The sequence below is a fragment of the Vipera ursinii genome, assembly GCF_947247035.1.
Source record: "Vipera ursinii genome assembly, contig: SUPER_Z_unloc_2, whole genome shotgun sequence".
Lineage (NCBI taxonomy): Eukaryota > Metazoa > Chordata > Lepidosauria > Squamata > Viperidae > Vipera > Vipera ursinii.
In genome coordinates this window covers 335893-359892 of record NW_028148448.1, presented here as the reverse complement: position 1 = coordinate 359892, position 24000 = coordinate 335893, and the positions used below count along the sequence as shown (strand labels likewise).

Below are 24000 nucleotides of genomic sequence, written 5' to 3'. Positions count from 1 at the left end.
AGTTATCAACCGTGTGAGGTACTTATCAACTGCAATGATTCGCTTACCAACAGTGGAAAGACAAGGTCGGAAAACAGGGACGAGACCTTTTTAACAAAGGTCTCGCTGAACAGAAATTTTCGACTCGCTTCTGGTCGTAAAGCGAGGACTGCCTGCATTTCAGCTTTCAATGTCCGCCAAGCTCTCCAGGGGGAGAAACGTAACGTGTGTCCCCTGACCACAATTGAGCCCAAAGTTTCGGTTGCTAAGCGAGGCGGCTCCGAAGCACGTTTTGCTTCATTTTACGACCTCCCCACAGTTGTTACGTGAATCACTCAGCGTTCAGAATACGGTCGTTAACTGAAACTGGCTTCCTCCATTGACCTTGCTTGTCAGAAGGCCGCAAAAGGGGAATCCCGGGACGCTGCGACCGTCGTAAACATGAGTCCGTTGCTGAGCCTTTGAATTTGGATCACCTTAATTTGGGGATGCTGCGACGGTCGTCAGTGTGAAAAAAAACGGTCCTAAGTCCCGGTTTTTTCCCCCAGCGACGTAATTTGGAATGGTCACTAAACGAGTCGATATTCCTCTTAGACCACACCTCTTAAGAATAGCAGCCATTAATCCGGATTAATCCGATCAATAATGGGAAATGCGGGTAGTTCTCGACTTACGACCGAAATTGACGTTGCTAAGCGAGACAGTCGTGAGGTGAGGATTGCCCTATTTTACGACTTTTCTGGCCGCAGTTGTTAATCAGTCCTGGCAGTTGTTAGGGGAGTATCACGGTCCCGAGTCCATTTATTTCAGGGCCATTCCGACTCCGAACGGTCGCGAAACGGACGGTCGTCACTAGAGGACCGCCTGGATTTTGGGATTTGAGGGAACGAGCCGGTTTTCCCGCTCCAGCGGCTCCCAAATCCCCTCTTCCCGTCTCCTCCTCCGTCCCATCTTTCTCTCGCTCTCTCTCTCTACTCGAAGCGCCTACTGCCGTAGCCTCACCAAATTTCTAAATTCCTTTTTGAAAGGCGAATTACCGTTAATTAAAAGGCCCGGCGTCCCAGTTTTTAATGAAAGAGGGCGAAGGGACACACACACACACACACACACAGACACACACAGACACACACACACACACACACACACACACAAAGAACAATTAACAGTGGGGATAATTAGCAATTAACGCTGCCAAACGCTAGCAACAAATAACAGGAATCAGGAGCGAAAGCAGCAAATGGAGGAAGATGTCCTGGACTTAACCGTTTTGTTTAGGGACAGTTGGAAGTTACGACGGCTACTTCGTTGTAATTTCTCTACTTGTCTCTCTCTTTCATCTTCTGTATCTCTCTGTCCATTACTCTATTCCATCCATCCATCTATTAAGTCTCTCTTTGTCTCTCTCTCTCTATATTTCTCTAAACTTTCTACCATCTCTTATTTCTATCTCCTTATCTGTACCATCTGTGTATCTCTATCATTTATCTCTCTCATCTGCCTATCTGTCTATCTTAATTCTCTGTCATTTTTCTCTATCAGTTTATCCATCTATTGATCCATCCATCCATCTTCCCTAACTATCTTCCTATCTGTGTCTATCCACCCATCCGATCTATCCATCTCTCTCATTCCCTGTATCTTGTCTTGTCTTGTCATCTTATCTTATCATCTTATCTTATCTCATCTTATCTTATCTTATCTTATCTTATCTTATCATCTTATCTTATCTTATCATCTTATCTTATCTTATCTTATCTTATCTTATCTTATCTTATCTTATCTTATCTTATCTATATCTATCTTCTGTGTCTATCATATCTATCTATCTGTCTGTCTGTCTCTATATCTATTGTCTATCTATCTATCTATCTATCTATCTATCTATCTATCTATCTATCTATCATCTATCATCTATATCTAGCTATCCATCCATCCATTTATCATCCATCTCTATCATTCATCCATCTCTGGCTATCTTCTGTATCATATATCTATCTATCCATCTATCATCTCCATCGATCCATCCATCCATCCATCCATCCATCCATCCAATCAGTCTGTCTGTCTCTGTCTGTCTGTCTGTCTGTCTGTCTGTCTATCTATCTATCTATCTTCCATCTATCTATCTATCTTCTATCATCTATCATCCATCTCCATATCTAGCTAGCTATCCATCCATTTATTGTCCATCTCTATCATTCATCCATCTCTAGCTATCTAGCTATCTTCTGTATCATATCTATATCCATCCATCATCCCTGTCATCTATCTAGCTATCACCCATCTATATCTATCTCTAGCTATCCATCCATCTTCCATCTCTAGCTGTAATTCATCCATCTCTAGCTATCTTCTGTGTCATATCTATATCTATCCATCTATCATATCCATCCATCCATCCATCCATCCAGTCTCTGTCCTATCTATCTATCTATCTATCTATCTATCTATCTATCTATCTATCTATCTATCTATCTATCTATCTATCATCTATCTATCTATCTATCTATCTATCTATCTATCTATCTATCTAATCTATCTATCCATCATGTATTATCTCTATCATCTATCCATCATCTTATCATCTACCTGTCTAGCTGTCCATCCATATATCCATCCCATTTCTGTCTGTCTCTTGTCACTAGCATCTCTTTCTCTCTCTCTCTCTCTCTCTTTCTCTCTCTTTCTCTCCCTCCCTCCCTCCATTCTTCCAACTGCCGGGAATCACTTCAAGACGGCAAGAAAGGTCGTCGAACGGGACAGCAGCCGTCTCACTTAGCGACAGAAACGTTGCCGACCCTCCGTTGTGGTTGTAAGGCAAGGGGAGTACCTGTACGTTTCCTCCCCCCCTCCCGATCCTCCCCGGCGTTTGCAGCAAAGGACACATTGGGTGTGGGTGTGTGTCTGTGTGTGAGTGTGTGTTTTTCTGTCCCAAAAATTGGCTCCGGGCGCTTTAATTGGCCCCTGGCCACATCTGGAGCTATCCCAGGGCTGAGTGACAATGAATTGGGGACACGTTGATATTTTCACTCTGGACAAAAGTTTTGTGGATTTTTGTTTTTGTGCTAAGCAACCGTTCCAGGGTTTCCTAACGAATCTCCAAATGTCAGGATTCGGCCATCCTGAATGGGCCCATTGATGCCTTTTTCGGGGGAAAAATTAATTTTCCATTTTCCCTTTTGTTTTATTTTATTTTATTGTTATATTGTATTGTGATACCGCCCCATCTTAAGATGATTTTTATTTTGATTTGATTTGATTCTTTAACGAATAATTTTATTTTGACGGGTATTTCTTACAATGTAACATTTTATTTCATTTATTTTATTTAAACGTAATAAGAATTGTATTTGATTATTCTTTCCTATCACATTTTATTTGATTTTGTTTAATCGAATAGAATATATTTGATTGTTATTTCATATCATATCATCTTTTATTTGATTTGATTTTGTTTAATCGAATGGAATATATTTGATTGTTATTTCATATCATATCATCTTTTATTTGATTTTATTTTGTTTAATCGAATGGAATATATTTCATTGTTATTTCATATCATATCATCTTTTATTTGATTTGATTTTGTTTAATCTAACGGAATATATTTGATTCTTATTTCATATCATATCATCTTTCATTTGATTTGATTTTGTTTAATCAAATAGAATATATTTGATTCTTATTTCATATCATATCTTTTATTTGATTTTATTTTGTTTAATCTAACAGAATATATTTGATTCTTATTTCATATCATATCTTTTATTTGATTTTATTTTGTTTAATCTAATGGAATATGTTTGATTCTTATTTCATATCATATCATCTTTTATTTGATTTTATTTTGTTTAATCGAACGGAATATATTTGATTGTTATTTCATATCATATCATCTTTTATTTGATTTTATTTTGTTTAATCTAACGGAATATATTTGATTCTTATTTCATATCATATCATCTTTCATTTGATTTGATTTTGTTTAATCAAATAGAATATATTTGATTCTTATTTCATATCATATCATCCTTTATTTGATTTTATTTTGTTTAATGTAACAGAATATATTTGATTCTTATTTCATATCATATCTTTAAATCATTATGGCTGGGGGACTCTGGGAGTTGAAGTCCTCCCCTCCCTCGCTCCTTCCTTCCTCCTTCCTTCCTTCCTTCCTTCCTTCCTTCCTCGCCTGGCTGTGGAATTCTGGGAGTTGAAGTCCACACCTCTGAAAAACTTATTTAGACGGAGAAAAAAAAAAACCCGACTTAGGAGCTGTAAGTTCTCCTCCACCTCTGGATAATTTTGGAGCAAGGGGGGGGGTCTAGCCCCCCCCCCAGAATCATTTTCCCTCCAGCAGGCAAGGGGGTTGAGCTAGATGATCTTCCCATACCCCTCCCATCGGTCCGTAATTCTATGAGGGACGGGAAAAAAAAAAGGGGGGCGACGCCAAGCCTCCCAACTTTTGTGAGTTGAGTTGGCACATTTGGGCTCGACAACTTCTGCCCCCCCCCCTGCCCCCCCCACTTTTTTTGTTCAAGGCAAAGAATGTCAGCGTAGGCGGAAAGGGGGGGGGGAAGAGGAAATAAAAAAAGGTCAATGAAAAGAAAATTGACATTTTTGAGCGTACGCCTGGCCTTCCTTCCTCGGGGGGGTGGCTGGGTGGGGGGGAGAACCTTTTTTTCATTTTAATTTTCACCGGGTTTTTATTTATTTATTTTTTCTCGGGGTTTCGTTTCACCTTTTTTTAATTGGTTTTCACTTTGATATCGATTTTTAAAAAAAAAATAACAAAAAAAAATACCCCGTAAACCGCCCCGAGTCCTTCGGGAAAGGGGGGGTATATATCAATCTAAAATTTATTTTCATTTCTTTCAAATTTTATTTTATTTTTTTTAAATTTACCGTACAGAGAGACCTTTAAGTTTTGATGTGGTGAGCCGGCCTGAGTCCCTTCGGGAGATAGGGCGGGATATAAATCCCATTAATAAATAAATAAATAAATAAATAGATAGGATAGATAGATAGATAGATAGATAGATAGATAGATAATAGATAGATAGATAGATAGACAGATAGACAGATAGATAGAGACAGACAGACAGACAGACAGACAGATAGATGATGGCTAGATAGATAGATAGATAGATAGATAGATAGATAGATAGATAGATAGACAGACAGATGATGGCTAGATAGATAGATAGATAGATAGATAGACAGACAGATAGATAGAGACAGACAGACAGACAGATAGATAGATAGACAGATAGATAGATACATGATGGCTAGATAGATAGATAGATAGACAGACAGACAGATGATGGCTAGATAGATAGATAGATAGATAGATAGATAGATAGATAGATAGACAGACAGATGATGGCTAGATAGATAGATAGATAGATAGATAGATAGACAGACAGATAGATAGAGACAGACAGACAGATAGATAGATAGATAGACAGAGAGATAGATGATGGCTAGATAGATAGATAGATAGACAGACAGACAGATGATGGCTAGATAGATAGATAGATAGATAGATAGATAGACAGATGATGGCTAGATAGATAGATAGATAGATAGATAGATAGACAGACAGATAGATAGAGACAGACAGACAGACAGATAGATAGATAGACAGAGAGATAGATGATGGCTAGATAGATAGATAGATAGACAGACAGACAGATGATGGCTAGATAGATAGATAGATAGATAGATAGATAGATAGATAGACAGACAGACAGATGATGGCTAGATAGATAGATAGACAGACAGATAGATAGATAGACAGACAGATAGATAGAGACAGACAGACAGATAGATAGATTGATAGATAGATAGATAGACAGACAGATAGATGATGGCTAGATAGACAGATAGACAGACAGACAGACAGATGATGGCTAGATAGATAGATAGATAGATAGATAGATAGATAGACAGACAGACAGACAGATAGAGACAGACAGACAGACAGATAGATAGACAGACAGACAGATAGATGATGGCTAGATAGATAGATAGATAGACAGACAGATGATGGCTAGATAGATAGATAGATAGATAGACAGATGATGGCTAGATAGATAGATAGACAGACAGATAGATAGAGACAGACAGACAGATAGATAGATAGATAGACAGAGAGATAGATGATGGCTAGATAGATAGATAGATAGATAGACAGACAGATGATGGCTAGATAGATAGATAGACAGACAGTTAGATAGAGACAGACAGACAGACAGACAGATAGATAGATAGACAGACAGATGATGGCTAGATAGATAGATAGATAGATAGATAGATGATAGATAGATAGATAGATAGATAGATAGATAGATAGATAGATAGATAGACAGACAGATGATGGCTAGATAGATAGATAGATAGACAGACAGATCGATAGATAGACAGACAGATAGAGACAGACAGATAGATAGACAGACAGATAGATGATGGCTAGATAGATAGATAGATAGATAGATAGATGATAGATAGATGATAGATAGATAGATAGATAGATAAATAAATACTAAAATAAAATAAAATAAAATAAATAAAAACCTGTGAACGCCTCTCTCTTTTTTTTTTTTACAACAACCACCACCTCCCCATTTTTCTGAAAGTCGGGGTGGGGGGGTGGGGGGGTGGTCATGCGTCGACCTTCGGCCCTTTGGGATACGAACAGAGGGGACGGAGATGGACCGGGATCGTATTTGGGTAATGGGGTGGGGGGGCAGGCAGATTGGGGGGGTTCTCGCAGACGTTTCATGACCCGACTAGGGAACGTCATCAGGGCTAGAAGGGAGGAGGAGGAGGGGAGGAGGAAGGAAGGAAGGAAGAGAGAGAGAAAGAAAGAAAGAAAGAAAGAGAAAGAAAGGAGAGGATTGTTGGGTCCTTGGTGATCTCTGAGCTGGGTGGTTTCCTTGCAGACGTTTCGTGACCCAACTAGGGAACATCTTCAGTGCTAGGAGGAGGAAGGAAGGAAGGAAGGAAGGAAGGAAGAAAGAAAGAAAGAAAGAAAGAAAGAAAGAAAGAAAGAAAGAAAGAAAGAAAGAAAGAAGGAAGGAAGAAAGAGAAAGAAAGGAGAGGATTGTTGGGTCCTTGGTGCTCTCTGAGCTGGGGGGTTTCCTTGCAGACATTTCGTGACCCGACTAGGGAACGTCATCAGGGCTAGAAGAGAGGAGGAGAGAAAGAAAGAAGGAAGGAAGGAAGGAAGGAAAAAAAGAAAGAAAGAAAGAAAGAAAAAGGAAGGAAGGAAAAGAAAGAAAGAGAAAGAAAGAAAAGAAAGGAGAAAGAAAGAAAGAAAGAAAAGAAAAGAAAGAAGAAAGAGAAAGAAAGAAAGAGAGAAGAGGACTGGGGGGTCCTTGGTGATCTCTGAGCTTGGTGGTTTCCTTGCAGACGGGAGGAGGAGTGAGAAAGAAAGAAAGAAAGAAAGAAAGAAAGAAAGAAAGAAAGAAAGAAAGAAAGAGAAAACGATTGGACTGTGGGGTCCCTGCGCTCTCTGAGCTGGGGGGTTTCCTTGCAGAGCTTTTCCAGCCAAGCAGAAGCTCTTCGTGGTTTCACTTAATGACGGCTTAGCCTGCTCTTGGAACCCCCCTCAACCCCCCCCCCCTCAGTCATCGTGGTTTGGTTCAATAACCGCGCCGAAGCCAGCCGTGGTTTGGCTCGCTGTTCGAATCCCTCCGGGCTTCTGGAGGTCAATTTTCAGAGGCTTTCCCCCATTTCTTAGGGACTAGCGTCATTCGCTTACCTTTTGAGGCGTGGGGAGACCCGCTCGGCCTGAAGCCGGTCTTGCGAGACAGGCAGTCCTCGATTTACGACCGTGGAGTTCACCGCTCCAAGTGATAACCGCAACGGGGAGAAAAGGGGGTGGGGTGGCGTTTGTCACGCTTTTAACGGCGGTCGCCGCATCCTCAGGGGATTCGAAATTCAGGTGCACTCGGCAAGCGACTCGTGTTTATGACGGTCGGCGTGTCGTCTCCCCCCCCCCAGAGGGTCACGTGGTCCCCTTTTGCGACCGTCGGAGGAGCAAAGTCAACGGCGGGAGCCAGATTCACCTCACAACGGGGTTCTTCCCTTTAAAAGCTGCAGCGATCTGCTTAACGACGGCAGGCAGGCAGGTCGTCGAATGGGGCAAAACGGCCTGAACGACAAACCGCCTTCCGAATGGCAGGGATTCACTTAAGAACCAGGGTCAGGAAGGTCGTTAAATGGGGCAAAAGTCCCCCGACCAACCAACCGCCTTCACAACTGCAGAGATTCATTTAACGACGGTGGCCGGCAAGGGCACAACAGGGGTCAAAATTCTCCTGAACAACCAACCGTCTTCACAATTGAAGCGATTCACTTAACGACAGTGGCCAAAAAGGTTGTCACGAAACGGCTTACCACTCAATTAACGGCGGAAACTTTCAGCTCTATTTTGGTCGTTAATTTGAAGACACTACTGGACTCGTGGCCTAGAACAGGGGTCTTCAAACTTGGCCCTTTTATGACTGGTGGACTTCAACTCCCAGAATTCCTCAGCCGCGCTTGCTGGCTGAGGAATTCTGGGAGTTGGAAGTTCCCAAAGAGCCCTGTCTTAAAGCATCCCAGCTGTGGAATTCTGGGAGTTGAAGTCCACCAGTCATAAAAGGGCCGAAGACCGTCTGGTGTGGATCCAAGCTCGCAGTTTCATCAAAATGGCTGACTGAGGAATTCTGGGAGTTGAAGTCGTCCAGTCATAAAAGGGCTGAAGACCCTCTGGTCTGGATCCAAGCCCTCAGTTTCATCAAAATGGCCGACTGAGGAATTCTGGGAGTTGAAGCTCCGCCAGTCATAAAAGGGCCGAAGACCCTCTGGTCTTGATCCAAGCCCGCAGTTTCATCAAAATGGCCGACTGAGGAATTCTGGGAGTTGAAGTCCCGCCAGTCATAAAAGGGCCGAAGACCCCCTGGTCTGGATCCAAGCCCTCAGTTTCATCAAAATGGCCGACAGGAATTCTGGGAGTTGAAGTCCCGCCAGTCATAAAAGGGCCGAAGACCCCTGAGAGTCTGGATCCGAGCCCGCAGTTTCATCAAAATGGCCGACTGAGGAATTCTGGGAGTTCAAGTCCACCAGTCATAAAAGGGCCGAAGACCCTCTGGTCTGGATCCAAGCCCGCAGTTTCATCAAAATGGCCGACTGAGGAATTGTGGGAGTTGAAGTCCACCAGTCATAAAAGGGCCTAGTTCGAAGACCCCCCTGGTCTGGATCCAAATTCGCAGTTTCATCAAAATGGCCGACTGAGGAATTCTGGGAGCTGAAGTCCACCAGTCATAAAAGGGCCGAAGACCCTCTGGTCTGGATCCAAGCCTGCAGTTTCATCAAAATGGCCGACTGAGGAATTGTGGGAGTTGAAGTCCACCAGTCATAAAAGGGCCTAGTTCGAAGACCCCCCTGGTCTGGATCCAAATTCGCAGTTTCATCAAAATGGCCGACTGAGGAATTCTGGGAGTTGAAGTCCACCAGTCATAAAAGGGCCGAAGACCCCCTGGTTTGGATCCAAGCCTGCAGTTTCATCAAAATGGCCGACTGAGGAATTCTGGGAGTTGAAGTCCACCAGTCATAAAAGGGCCAACTTGGAAGACCCCAGAGGGTCTGGATCTGAGCCCGCAGTTTCATCAAAATGGCCGACTGAGGAATTCTGGGAGTTGAAGTCCACCAGTCATAAAAGGGCCAAGTTTGAAGACCCCTGTCCTAAAGGGATCCTCCTGAGTGCAATTGACAACCACCGGTTGTGTCGATTGTGTAAATGAATGTTGTCACTCGCCGGTTGTGTAAATCTATAGTAAATCCAGGTTGCGCCAAAAGTTTGGAAGCTTCTTACAGGCCACGATTCATTGCTTGGGGGGGGGGGCTGACCGCCCTTTTACCCCGCCGCCCCCCCTACTCTTGGTCCCGGGTTCAGCTGAAAGCTTGTTTGCCACTGAGCCACATGATGTCACCTCTCGAACTCGACGCCGGCCTTTGGAAAGAGCGCGTAGGCCGGGCCGGGCTGCGGAATGCGGTTGCTTCACCTTCTTTTTCCAAGCCTGACAATGATGGCTTGTTTGCAAGGGCCAAACCCCTAGACCCCGAAAGGGAGGGGACCGGAGGAGGCCAACCCGGTTTAACCAGTGCTATTCCGGGATGAAAAGGTCCCTCTTTTGCGGGAACGGAGGATATTCAGCGAGAACCTGCTTGTCCTCGAGTTACGACGGCAAAAGAGAGCAAATATGATGATGATAAAGTTGGAAGGGACCCTGGAGGTCATCCAGTCCAACCCCCTGCTCAAGCAGGAGACCCTTAACAGAATCAGAGAAGAACAGAGTTGGAAGGGACCCTGGAGGACATCTAGTCCAACCCCCTACTGAAGCAGGAGACCCTTACAGAATCAAAGAACAGAGTTGGAAGGGACCCTGGAGGTCATCTAGACCAACCCCCTGCTCAAGCAGGAAACCCTTACAGAATCAGAGAAAAACAGAGTTGGAAGGGACCCTGGAGGACATCTACTGAAGCAGGAGACCCTTACAGAATCAGAGAAGATCAGAGTTGGAAGGGACCCTGGAGGTCATCTAGTCCAACCCCCCTACTGAAGCAGGAGACCCTTACAGAATCAGAGAAGAACAGAATTGGAAGGGACCCTGGGGGTCATCTAGGCCAACCCGCTGCTCAAGCAGGAGACCCTTACAGAATCAGAGAAGAACAGGACTGACATTCCATTATACTATTAAGGATCTCCTGCTTGAGCAGGGGGTTGGACTAGATGACCACCAAGGTCCCTTCAAACTCTGTTATCCTCTGGTTCTTGTATGGGTCTCCTGCTTGAGCAGGGGGTTGGACTAGATGACCTCCAAGGTCCCCTCCAACTCTGTCATTCCATTATACTATTAAGGATCTCCTGCTTGAGCAGGGGGTTGGACTAGATGACCTCCAAGGTCCCCTCTAACTCTGTCATTCCATTATACTATTAAGGATCTCCTGCTTGAGCAGGGGGTTGGACTAGATGACCTCCAAGGTCCCTTCAAACTCTGTTATCCTCTGGTTCTTGTAAGGGTCTCCTGCTTGAGAAGGGGGTTGGACTGGATGACCTCCAAGGTCCCCTCCAACATTCCATTATACTATTAAGGATCTCCTGCTTGAGCAGGGGGTTGGACTAGATGACCTCCAAGGTCCCCTCCAACTCTCTCATTCCATTATACTATTAAGGATCTCCTGCTTGAGCAGGGGGTTGGACTAGATGACCTCCAAGGTCCCTTCAAACTGTTATCCTCTGGTTCTTGTAAGGGTCTCCTGCTTGAGCAGGGGGTTGGACTAGATGACCTCCAGGGTCCCTTCCACCTCTTGTTATTCTTAAGATACGATCTGGGGAAGGAAAAATAAAATGTATTCTCTGTCGTCCCGCCTCCTTCGCTCTCTCCCAAAAAAAATAATAATAATCCCGAAAGCTTAACGAAAGGAGATTTTGCCGTCCGTGTCTCTTCCCCGCCTCCTGAGCACGTACCGAGTTCTCTTTAATTCCGTCCGGACAGATGGCGGGCCTCGGTTTGATCGGATTAATTCTATTTATACCCCCAACATCTTCGGATGGCCGCTTCGCCGGATCCCGGATCGGTTTAATTCTGTCTTTTCCCGGGCTCGCTGCCTGTCGGTTGCGTCAGTCCTCGACTTAACGACGGGAACGGTCCGGGCCTTGACGTGTGTCCGTCACGTTCCGCTTTTACCCTGGGCCGTGCACATATATGCTTTGCACCACTGGCCTAGGATGGTCCTCACGTCGAGACGCTCGTCATACAGGACCATCCAATTTTGACGACCACGGTTGGGACGGTCACTAAGTGAGTGCTCCGGTGGTTGAAGCAAAGGGCCTCGTCATTAAGCGAAACCCCTTGTTGGCTATGGTCAGAACCAGGACGTAAGTTGGGTTTTTCCCCCCTATGTAGGTTGTAAACTTGTGACGGTCACTAAGTGAGATGTCGTAAACTGAGGACTTCCCTGGGAACGCGTGACAAGTTTTCACCCTTAAGTGGACGATTCATCCAGTACATCTGGAATCAGTTTGGTACAGGGTGGAATAGGGGGCTGAGCCCCATGGTTCATGGAGTATCTAGGCTTTTTCTTGGTAGGTTGTAAACTTGTGACGGTCACTAAGTGAGACGTCGTAAATTGAGGACTTCCCTGGGAATGCATGACAAGATTTCACGGAATCGTCCACCCATCCAGTACATCTGGAATCGGTTTGCTACAGGGTGGAATAGGGGGCTGAGCCCCATGGTTCATGGAGTATCTAGGCTTTTTCTTGGTAGGTTGTAAACTTGTGACGGTCACTAAGATGTCGTAAATTGAGGACTTCGCTGGGAACGCGTGACAAGATTTCACGGAATCGTCCACCCATCCAGTACATCTGGAATCAGTTTGGTACAGGGTGGAATAGGGGGCTGAGCCCCATGGTTCATGGAGTATCTAGGCTTTTACTTGGTCGGTTGTAAAATTGTATCGGTCACTAAGTGAGACGTCGTAAATTGAGGACTTCCCTGGGAACGGGTGACAAGACGTCACGGAATCGTCCACTTTTAAGGGTAATCCGGTACATCTGGAATCAGTTTGGTACAGGGTGGAATAGGGGGCTGAGCCCCATGGTTCATGGAGTATCTAGGCTTTTACTTGGTCGGTTATAAACTTGTATCGGTCACTAAGTGAGACGTCGTAAATTGAGGACTTCCCTGGGAACGGGTGACAAGATGTTACGGAATCGTCCACCCATCCAGTACATCTGAAATCAGTTTCGTACAGGGTGGAATAGGGGGCTGAGCCCCATGGTTCATGGAGTATCTAGGCTTTTACTTGGTCGGTTGTAAACTTGTATCGGTCACTAAGTGAGACGTCGTAAATTGAGGACTTTCCTGGGAACGGGTGACAAGATGTCACGGAATCGTCCACCCATCCAGTACATCTGGAATCAGTTTCGTACAGGGTGGAATAGGGGGCTGAGCCCCATGGTTCATGGAGTATCTAGGCTTTTTCTTGGTAGGTTGTAAACTTGTGACGGTCACTAAGTGAGACGTCGTAAATTGAGGACTTCCCTGGGAACGCGTGACAGATGTCACGGAATCGTCCACCCTTAAGGGTAATCCGGTACATCTGGAATCAGTTTGGTAGAGGGTGGAATAGGGGGCTGAGCCCCATGGTTCATGGAGTATCTAGGCTTTTTCTTGGTAGGTTGTAAACTTGTATCAGTCACTAAGTGAGACGTCGTAAATCGAGGACTTCCCTGGGAACGCGTGACAAGACGTCACGGAATCGTCCACCTTTAAGGGTAATCCGGCACATCTGGAATCAGGTTGGTACAGGGTGGAATAGGGGGGCTGAGCCCCATGGTCCATGGAGTATCTAGGCATTTTCTTGGTCTGCGCTTAATCGTGGTTTGTTCTGGACTTAGCCAGATTTAAACCGTGAATTGTTGGGAGACAAATCTGCACCGGAAAGAACCTAGATTGTCATTTAGCGGCCGTTCAAAGGGACGGCGGCACTGGGGAAAAAAGAATTGTGACTGTGTTTCGCCCTTACGACCGTCGCAGCTTCGAAATTCAGACGCTGGGCAACTGACTCGCAGTTATGACAATCGCAGCATCCCGGGGTCCCGTGATCAAAATTCAGACGCTCGGCAACCGACTCGTAGTTATGACGGTCGCAGTGTCCCGGGATCACGCGATCCCCTTTTGCGTCCTCCCGACCGACAAAAGTCCATGAGGAAAGCCAGATTCGCTTAACGACCGTGTGACTTGCTTAAGAATGGCGAAGGTTCGTTTAGCAACGGTGGATAAGAAAGTCGCAAAACGGGGCCAAACCCGCTTTACCCGTGTTTCACTTAGCGACGGAAATTGTGGTCGTAAGCGGAGGACCACCCGAAATCTTGTTGTCTTTTTGGCCCTGTGCGATGCAAGGGAGGGGTTCAGGCCGTCCTCCACTTATAACCGTTCGTTTAGTGACGAAGAGGAGGAGGAGGAGGAGGAGGAGGCTGGCTGGGGAGTTAAGGATAGTGAGATCTTTGGAGTGGGGGGTCGTCTTCCTTCCTTCCTTCCTTCCTTCCTTCCTTCCTTCCTTCCTTCCTTCCTTCCTTCCTTTCTTTGGAATAGGTAGTCTCTTTCTTTCTTTCTTTCTTTCTTTCTTTCTCTCATTCCTTTATTTTTTTGGTTTTCTTTCTTTCTTGTTTCTCCCTTTTCTCTTTTCCTCTTTCTCTCCCTCCATCTCTCTTCCTCATCATCCCTTCCTTTGTTCCTTTCTCTCTCTCTTATTTTCTTTCTTTCTTTCTTTCTTTCTTTCTTTCTTTCTTTCTTTCTTTCTTTCTTTCTTTGGAGTGGGTGGTCTTTTTCCTTCCTTCCTTCCCTCCCTCCCTCCCTCTTTCTTTTTTTCTTCTCCTTTCTTTCTTTCTTTCTTTCTTTCTTTCTTTCTCTCATTCCTTTATTTTTTTGGTTTTCTTTCTTTCTTGTTTCTCCCTTTTCTCTTTTCCTCTTTCTCTCCCTCCATCTCTCTTCCTCATCATCCCTTCCTTTGTTCCTTTCTCTCTCTCTTATTTTCTTTCTTTCTTTCTTTCTTTCTTTCTTTCTTTCTTTCTTTCTTTCTTTGGAGTGGGTGGTCTTTTTCCTTCCCTCCCTCCCTCCCTCTTTCTTTTTTTCTTCTCTCTCTCTCTCTCTCTCTCTCTCTCTTTCTTCCTTCCTTCCTTCCTTCCTTCCTTCCTTCCTTCCTTCCTTCCTTCCTTCCTTCCCTCCATCTCTCCCTCTTTCTTTTTTTCTTCTCCCTCCCTCTCTCTCTCTCTCTTTCTTTCTCTTTCTTTCTTTCTCTCTTCCTTTCTTTCTCTCATTTTGTTTTTCTTTGGTTTTCTTTCTTTCTTGTTTCTCCCTTTTCTCTCTTCCTCTTTTTCTCCCTCCATCTCTCTTTCTCTTCATCCCTTCCTTTGTTCCTTTCTCTCTCTTATTTTCTCTCTCTTATTTTCTTTCTTTCTTTCTCTCTCTCTCTCTTTCTTTCTTATTTTCTTTCTTTCTTATTTTCTTTCTTTCTTTCTTTCTTTCTTTCTTTCTTTCTTTCTTTCTTTCTTTCTTTCTTTCTTTCTTTCTTTCTTTCTTTCTGGCTTGCTTTCATCTCTCCATCTGTCTGTCGGCCTCTCTGCCTGTCTTTCGCTTTCCCTCTTCCCTCCCCTCCCCTTCCTCCTTCTCTCCTTCTAAGGCCCGAGATCGGAATCCGCTTCCGTGGGAGCCGCAAACGCCCGAGCACAAAGCCTCCGATGGGCCATGAGCTCATCAGCTTGACTCAACCCGACAAAAATGCCGCCTCTTGACTCCGAGCCAAATTCTCGGGTGAGGCGGCTGCGGCCGCCTCCTCACCGCAGCGCATGCGACGGCCGGGAAGGAAGCCGCAGCAGCAAATGCGCCTGGCGGGCGAGGACGGCAGTCGCAGACCTGGGACGTAAGCGGTAAAAAAAAAAGCCCTTAAAACCGCCTAGCTGTCTGGGAACGATGGGGACTCGAACCCAGGACTTCAGGCGGGCCAGCTGACCCCCTGACGTTTTGGGAGGAGACGCGCAGGCAGTCGCCAACTGCGGTGACTCGAACCCTGGACTTCAGGAGGACAAACTCACCCCTGAAGTTGTGGGAAGAGGTGTAGGTAGTCCTCAACTATGCAGACTCGAACCCAGGACTTCAGGAGGACCAACTGTCCCCTGAAGTGGTGGGAAGAGAGGTACGTAGTGCTCAATTATGCTGACTTGAACCCAGGACTTCAGGAGGACAAACTCACCCCTGATGTTGTGGGAAGAGATGTAGGTAGTTCTCAACTATGATGACTCGCACTCAGGACTTCAGGAGGACCAACTGACCGCTGAGGTTGTGTCAGGAGTTACAGGTAGACCTTGACTACAGTGACTCGAACCCAGGACTTCAGGAGGACCAACTGTCCGCTGAAGTGGTGGGAAGAGATGTAGGTAGTCCTCAACTACAATGATTCGAACCCAGGACTTCGGTAGGACCAATTGTCCTTTGAACTTGTGGGAAGAGATGTAAATAGTCCTCAACTACGGCAATTCGAACCCAGGACTTCAGGGGTACCAGCTGTCCCCTGCGGTTCTGTCAGGAGTTACAGGTAGACCTGGACTACAGTGACTCGAACCCAGGACGTCAGGAGGACCAACTGTCTCCTGAAGTTGTGGGAAGAGATGTAGGTAGTCCTCAACTATACACTCGAACCCAGGACTTCAGGAGGACGAACTCACCCCTGAAGTTGTGGGAAGAGATGTAGGTAGTTCTCAACTACGATGACTCACACTCAAGACTTCAGGAGGACCAACTGACCACTGAGGTTGTGTCAGGAGTTACAGGTAGTTCTGAACTATGATGACTCGAACTCAGGACTTCAGGAGGACCAACTGTCCCCTGAAGTGGTGGGAAGAGATGTAGGTAGTCCTCAACTACGGCAATTCGAACCCAGGACTTCAGGGGTACCAGCTGTCCCCTGCGGTTCTGTCAGGAGTTACAGGTAGACCTGGACTACAGTGACTCGAACCCAGGACGTCAGGAGGACCAACTGTCTCCTGAAGTTGTGGGAAGAGATGTAGGTAGTCCTCAACTATGCACTCGAACCCAGAACTTCAGGAGGACGAACTCACCCCTGAAGTTGTGGGAAGAGATGTAGGTAGTTCTCAACTACGATGACTCGCACTCAAGACTTCAGGAGGACCAACTGACCACTGACGTTGTGTCAGGAGTTACAGCTAGTTCTGAACTATGATGACTCGAACTCAGGACTTCAGGAGGACCAACTGTCCCCTGAAGTGGTGGGAAGAGATGTAGGTAGTCCTCAACTACGGCAATTCGAACCCAGGACTTCAGGAGGACCAACTGATCCCTGAGGTTGTGTCAGGTGTTATCGGTAGACCTGGACGAGAGTGACTCGAACCCAGGACCTTCCGGAGGGCCAACTGTCCCCTGAGGTTGTGGGAAGAGTTGTAGATAGTCCTCGATTACGGTGACTCGAACCTAGGTCTTCAGGAGCACCAGCTGATCCCTGAAGTAGTGGGAAGAGATACAGGTATTCCTTTGGTACGGAGATTTGAACCCAGGACATCTGGCGCAGCATCTGACCCCTGAAGTTGTGGGACGAGATACAGGGTAGTCCTTGACTTAAGACCTTAACTGAGCTGACCATTTCCGTTGCTAAGCGGGATATTCGTTAAGGGAGCTTTGACCCATTGTACGACCTCCCTTGCCTCCGTCCTTAAGTGAATTCCTTCGTTTGTTAAGTGAATCCATCTTCTCCATTGACTTGGCTTGTCCGAAGGTCACATGACACCCCCCCTTACCCTCTCGGGTCCCTGCAACTGTCATAAGTACATGCCAGTTTCCAAGCCTCCAACCAAATTCACTTAACAACCGCCTGACTAATTGAACCGCTGCAGTTACTCATTTAAGGACAGCGGTAGGAGAGGTCATGGACGTGGGGCAAAAAACTTACTGAACAACTTTGCGATCTGTCTGAAGTGGTATAGGGTTTTCTGCCTGAGCAGGGGGTTGGACTAGATGACCTCCGAGGTCCCTTCCAACTCTATTCTCTATTTCTGTGAGGATCTCCTGCCTTAGCAGGGGTTTGGACTAGATGACCTCCGAGTTCCCTTTCAACTCTGTTCTCTGATTCTGTAATGATCTTCTGCCTTAGCAGGGGGCTGGACTAGATGACCTCCGAGGTCCCTTCCAACTCTATTCTTCTCTGATTCTGTAAGGATCTCCTGCCTGAGCAGGGGGTTGGACTAGATGACCTCCGAGGTCCCTTCCAACTCTATTCTTCTCTGATTCTGTAAGGGTTTTCTGCCTGAGCCGGGGGTTGGACTAGATGACCTCTAACATCCCTTCCAACTCTGTTCTTCTCTGATTCTGTAAGCATCTCCTGCCTGAGCAGGGGGTTGGACTAGATGACCTCCGAGGTCCCTTCCAACTCTATTCTCTGATTCTGTAATGATCTCCTGCCTGAGCAGGGGGTTGGACTAGATGACCTCCGAGGTCCCTTCCAACTCTATTCTTCTCTGATTCTGTAAGGATCTCCTGCCTGAGCAGGGGGTTGGACTAGATGACCTCCGAGGTCCCTTCCAACTCTATTCTTTGATTCTGTAAGGATCTCCTGCCTGAGCAGGGGGTTGGACTAGATGACCTCCGAGGTCCCTTCCAACTCTATTCTTCTCTGATTCTGTAAGGATCTCCTGCCTGAGCAGGGGGTTGGACTAGATGACCTCCGAGGTCCCTTCCAACTCTATTCTTTGATTCTGTAAGGATCTCCTGCCTGAGCAGGGGGTTGGACTAGATGACCTCCGAGATCCCTTCCAACTCTGTTCTTCTCTGATTCTGTAAGGATCTTCTGCCTGAGCAGGGGGTTGGACTAGATGACCTCCGAGGTCCCTTCCAACTCTATTCTTCTCTGATTCTGTAAAGGTTTACTACTGCTACTACTACTACTACTACTACTACTTATTATTATTATTACTATTATTATTATTAATAATAATTATTTATTATTATTATTATTATTATTATTATTATTATTATTATTATTATTATTATTATTATTATTATTTGCCTCGCTTAGCGACAGAAACTTTGGGCTCCCTTCTTCAATTGTGCTCAGATTGTGGGTCCCTCGTTTGAATTACACTAACGGAAATTTGGAATTTCTTACCCGAATCTGCCAATTTTCCCCCCTTCCTTTTCGTGGTTCAGTTCAAAGGCAGTCCGGCTTCTCCTCCAGTTACGACCGTTTCGTTTAGTGACCGGTCTGACTCATTTCAACTTAACAGCTCCCTCCATTAGATGAATTGGATCACTAAATATCGTTTCCTCGGCACCTCCAGAGGCAGCGCTTACCATACAGCCCTTCATTGAATTGACGGTTCAGACTTACGACGGGCCCGCAAAACTGGGATGTAGAACCGGTCCTCGCCCTTACGACCCTCGCGTGATCGAAACTCGGGCCCTGGGCGTGTCTGTTATGACATAAATGATGATTAGTCGCTTTCCAAGCTGGCTTCCCGCCGGCTAACTCAGTGAGGGAAGCCCGATTCCTTTAACGACCGCTTTCGAACGTCACCGATTCATTTAACGACCGTGGCCAAAATGTCCGCCTCGTCGTTTTCCGACACCTTCCTGCTGGTTTTCGGTTGCCAAGCTGAGGTTTTATTGCCTGCTCGGATGATTTATTTCCGTATTTCTTGGAATACTAATAATACTCGGAAGTTGAAGCAAAGTCCTTATTTTTCTCAATTAACTCAGAGACTAAAAATAAGATCCGTGAGGTAAATTAGGGCAATGATCCACTTAATAAATCGGATTTTCCTGGCCTGAGAAGGGAAATATTTATGGCAGCTGGCATTTCGTTCGGAAAATATCTGCCCTTCTCGTCTGGCTGTTGGGAAACGGAGTCCTGAAACCGTTCTAAATTCGTGCTTCCTCAATCTTTGGGCCCTGGAAATGGGTGGACTTCAACTCCCAGAATCCCCCAGTCACTTGATTTAACATTGCAGGACTTCAACTCCCAGAATTCTCTGGCCAGCATCCTTTAAGAGGCGTTGACATTGACTCCCAGAATCCCCTAGCCGGCAGGCTTTAATAGGGGGTGGACTTCCACTCCCAGAATCCCCCAGTCTGCATGCTTTAAGAGGGAAGGACTTCAATACCCAGAACTCCATAGCGGCTTGATTTAAGATTGAAGGACTTGAGTTCCCAGAATCCTCCAGCCGGCATGTTTTAATAGGGGAGGACTTCAACTCCCAGAATCCTCCAGCCGGCATGCTTTAATAGGGATGGAATTCAACTCCCAGAATTCCCTAGCCAGCTTGATTTAAGAGGGGTGGACTTCAACTCCCAGAATCCCCTCAGCTGGCATGCTTTAAGAGGGAAGGACTTCAATTCCCAGAATTCCCTTGCTGGCTTGATTTAAGATTGGGGGTTTTCAACTCCCAGAATCCCCCAGTCAGTCATGCTTTGAAAGTGGAGGACTTCCTCTCCCAGAATTCCTCAGCCGGCCTGCTTTAAGGGGGGGGGAACTTCCTCTCAGTTTGCTGCCCAAGGAACCCTGGGAGTTGAAGTCCACCCATCTCCCAAGTTTACATTGGAGCCACCTCAATGCCGGCATGTTTTAATAGGGGAGGACTTCAACTCCCAGAATCCTCCAGCTGGCCTGCTTTAATAGGGATGGAATTCCCTAGCCAGCTTGATTTAAGAGGGGTGGACTTCCACTCCCAGAATCCCCCAGCCACAATGCTTTAAGGGGGTGGACTTCAAGTCCCAGAATCCCCTCAGCTGTCATGCTTTAAGTGGGGTGGACTTCCACTCCCAGAATCCCCTCAGTTGTCATGCTTTAAGAGGGAAGGACTTCAATTCCCAGAATTCCCTGGCCAGCTTGATTTAAGAGGGGTGGACTTGCACTCCCAGAATCCCCCAGCCACAATGCTTTAAGAGGGGGGACTTCAAGTCCCAGAATCCCCTCAGCTGTCATGCTTTAAGTGGGGTGGACTTCCACTCCCAGAATCCCCTCAGTTGTCATGCTTTAAGAGGGAAGGACTTCAATTCCCAGAATTCCCTGGCCAGCTTGATTTAAGAGGGGTGGACTTGCACTCCCAGAAACCCCCAGCCACAATGCTTTAAGAGGGGGGACGTCAACTCCCAGAATCCCCTCAGCTGACGTTCTTTAAGTGGGAAGGACTTCAAATTCCCAGAATTCCCTGGCCAGCTTGATTTAAGATTGGGGGATTTCAACTCCCAGAATCCCCCAGTCGGTCATGCTTTAAAAAGGGAGGACTTCCGCTCCCAGAATTCCTGCTTTAAGGGGGGGGAACTTCCTGTCCGTTTGCTGCCCGGGGAACCCTGGGAGTTGAAGTCCACCCATCTTCCCAAGTTTACATTGGAGCTACCTCAGAGCTGTCGGATTTTCTATTTCTGGCTTCGGATTCAGTTACTTGAAAATTCCTGACGGGAGGAATTTGGCTCCACCAGCCCCGGAGTGTGTCCTCTGTGTCCTTGGCCTTACACCGATGAGTAAGCTCCGAGTTCCACCGAGTCTTCTCGGAGTAGCAGGGACTCCTCAAAGAGAAAGGAAACAAACCAACATGGCGCTTCAAGCACCTTTAGCAATTCCAGATCAGGGTTTAAAATTGGGCAGTTAGCTACGTATTTTATTTATTTGTCATGCAGGTGGATCCTCGGCTTAACGACCACAGGTCAGCCCCAAATTTCTGTCGTTAAGCGGCACAGTTCTCCAGTCAGCGTTGCCCCCTTTTACGACCTTCCTTGCCACCGTCGTTAAGTGAGTCGCCGGAGCGCTTCAGTTAGTCACCCGGTCGTCAAGTGAACCTGCCTTCTTTCCCCCATTGACTTTGCTGGTTAGACGGCCGCAACAAAAGGAAGTCGCCCGATCCCGCGAGGCTGCGACCGTCGTAAATACGAGTCGGTTGCCGAGGGTCCGAATTTTGATCACGTGGACCCCGGGACGCTGCGACCGTCGTAAATACGAGTCAGTTGCCGAGCATCTGAATTTTGAACATGTGACCAGGGAGGCTGCGACCCGTCATCAATACGAGTCGGTTGCCGAGCGTCTGAATTTTGATTCCATGGCGCGACGGTCGTAAGATTGGAAAGCGGTCATAAGTCCCTTTTTTCCAGCGCCGGTGGAACTTTGAACGGTTGCTAAACGAAACTGTCGTAAGTCGAGGATGATTTGTGGGCTGTTTTTTTTTTTGTTTTTTAATTAAGGAAATCCTCAGTTGTCGAAAAAGTGATTGAAGGCAGCTTAAGGACTGTATTGAAAGTGGGAGGGAATTTTTTTTTAAAAGCAATTTGATACAGAGAAAGTCCTCGACTTACGACGATTGGTTGAGTTGCTGTTGGAAATTAGAATGGCATTGAAGCAAGGGACTTACGACCATTTTGCACAGCATTCCTGTGGTCACCTGATGCAAATTCAGACACTTGGCAACCGGCTCGTATTTACGACGGTCGCAGCGTCCCAGAGTCGCATGATCAAAATTCAAAGGCTTCTTGACTCATATTTACGACGGTCACAGTGTCCCGGGGTCACCTGATACCCTCCCACTTTCAATACAGTCCTTAAGCTGCCTTAAATCACTTTTTTTGACAACTGAGGATTTCCTTAATTAAAAAAAGCGACCTTCCGACAAGCCAAGTCAATGCGGGGAGCCGGAATTCATTTAACGGACGTGTGACTGCAGCGCTTCACTTAACAACGGCAACGCGCCAGGTTGCGACGTAGGGCCAAATTCCCCCCGCCGTCTTGCTCAGCGACGGAAGCTTCGTAAGTCGGGGACAAGCTCCGTTTGTGAAACCGCTGCGGTCGTAACTTGGAAAAAACGGTCCTGGGTCCCCCTTTTTTTCCCAGTGCGAATGTCGCTTCAAACGGTCGCTAAGCGAACTGTCTTAAGTCGAGGACTAGATGTAATTTGAAGCGACGTCGGGCCTTCTTCTTTCCAACGCTCCTGCTTAGTTTTAGGAACGGACGCTCACCGCTGTGGCTTGTTGCGGCGACGTAACATGGAACAGGATCGGAAAATGTCCTTGGTCGTCTGGAAAGGATTAATTTGGTGGCGGGAATAAAAATCTCCTTTTTTAATTGCTTGGCAAGTTCCGCCGTGTTTCTGGAACGCTGCCTGGGCATTCAAGGGCTTGGTGTTAGGTGGGAGTAAATTCCTAGGATCCCAATCGGCAAAGCCGGATCACGATCATTAAGCCAGCCTGCTTTAAGAGGGGAAGGCTTCCACTCCCAGAATCCCCCAGACGGCCTGCTTTAAGAGGGGAGGACTTCCACTCCCAGAATGCCCCAGCCGGCATGCTTTAAGAGGGGAGGACTTCCACTCCCAGAATCCCCAGGCAGTATCCTTTGAGGGGAGGACTTCCACTCCCAGAATCCCCCAGCCGGCCTGCTTTAAGAGGGGAGGACTTCCACTCCCAGAATCCCCCAGCCGGCCTGCTTTGAGAGGGGAGGACTTCCACTCCCAGAATCCCCCAGATGGCCTGCTTTAAGAGGGGAGGACTTCCACTCCCAGAATCCCCCAGACGGCCTGCTTTAAGAGGGGAAGACCTCCACTCCCAGAATCCCCCAGACGGCCTGCTTTAAGAGGGGAGGACTTCCACTCCCAGAATCCCCCAGCCGGCCTGCTTTAAGAAGGGAGGACTTCCACTCCCAGAATCCCCGAGCTGCCCTGCTTTAAGAGGGGTGGAATTCCACTCCCAGAATCCCCCAGACGGCCTGCTTTAAGAGGGGAGGACTTCCACTCCCAGAATCCCCCAGACGGCCTGCTTTAAGAGGGGTGGACTTCCACTCCCAGAATCCCCCAGATGGCCTGCTTTAAGAGGGGTGGACTTCCACTCCCAGAATCCCCCAGACGGCCTGCTTTAAGAGGGGTGGACTTCCACTCCCAGAATCCCCCAGATGGCCTGCTTTAAGAGGGGTGGACTTCCACTCCCAGAATCCCCCAGCCGGCCTGCTTTAAGAGGGGAGGACTTCCACTCCCAGAATCCCCCAGCCGGCCTGCTTTAAGAGGGGAGGACTTCCACTCCCAGAATTCCCCAGCCAGCATCCTTTGAGAGGGGGACGACTTTGGGATTGGTGATTTTTAGAGAATTCTGGGAGTTGAAGTCCACCCGCCTTAAAGGACTAGATATAATGACCCCAAATGTCGGCGCTTTTTTAAGATTATGCTCCAGAAACCCATCGTCTCCAATCGGTGTTTCTGTGTGTTTTGTTGTGGGGGTGTGCAGTTGTGGGTGTTTGTGGAACCGGACCCACACGACACACAGATTCCCGGCCGCTCGGGTGACTTCAGCACAAATAGGGCGCTTTTGTAAAGATGAGTTGTGCGAATTTCTTTGCGTCGTAACGGCCTAAGAGGGGATAAGTTGACGCGGGGAGACGGCGACCGTCATAAATCCGAGTCAGTTTGCTAAGGGTCCAAAGTTT

At 46.8% G+C, this 24000-nt stretch overlaps 1 protein-coding gene across 3 annotated transcripts in view; it reads left to right on the top strand.

The window, feature by feature from the left end:
- The window catches only part of MAP4 (microtubule associated protein 4), a 62571-nt gene that overhangs the window by 10877 nt on the left and 27694 nt on the right, over positions 1 to 24000 (top strand). The window contains exon 1 of one of the 3 annotated variants that reach the window (XM_083380066.1): positions 21152 to 21247. The exons of the other annotated variants lie outside the window; for them this stretch is intronic. The gene's annotated coding sequence lies outside the window, so the exon portion shown is untranslated. Of the gene's footprint in view, positions 1 to 21151; positions 21248 to 24000 lie in introns of those variants that run through there. 3 annotated transcript variants of the gene reach the window in all.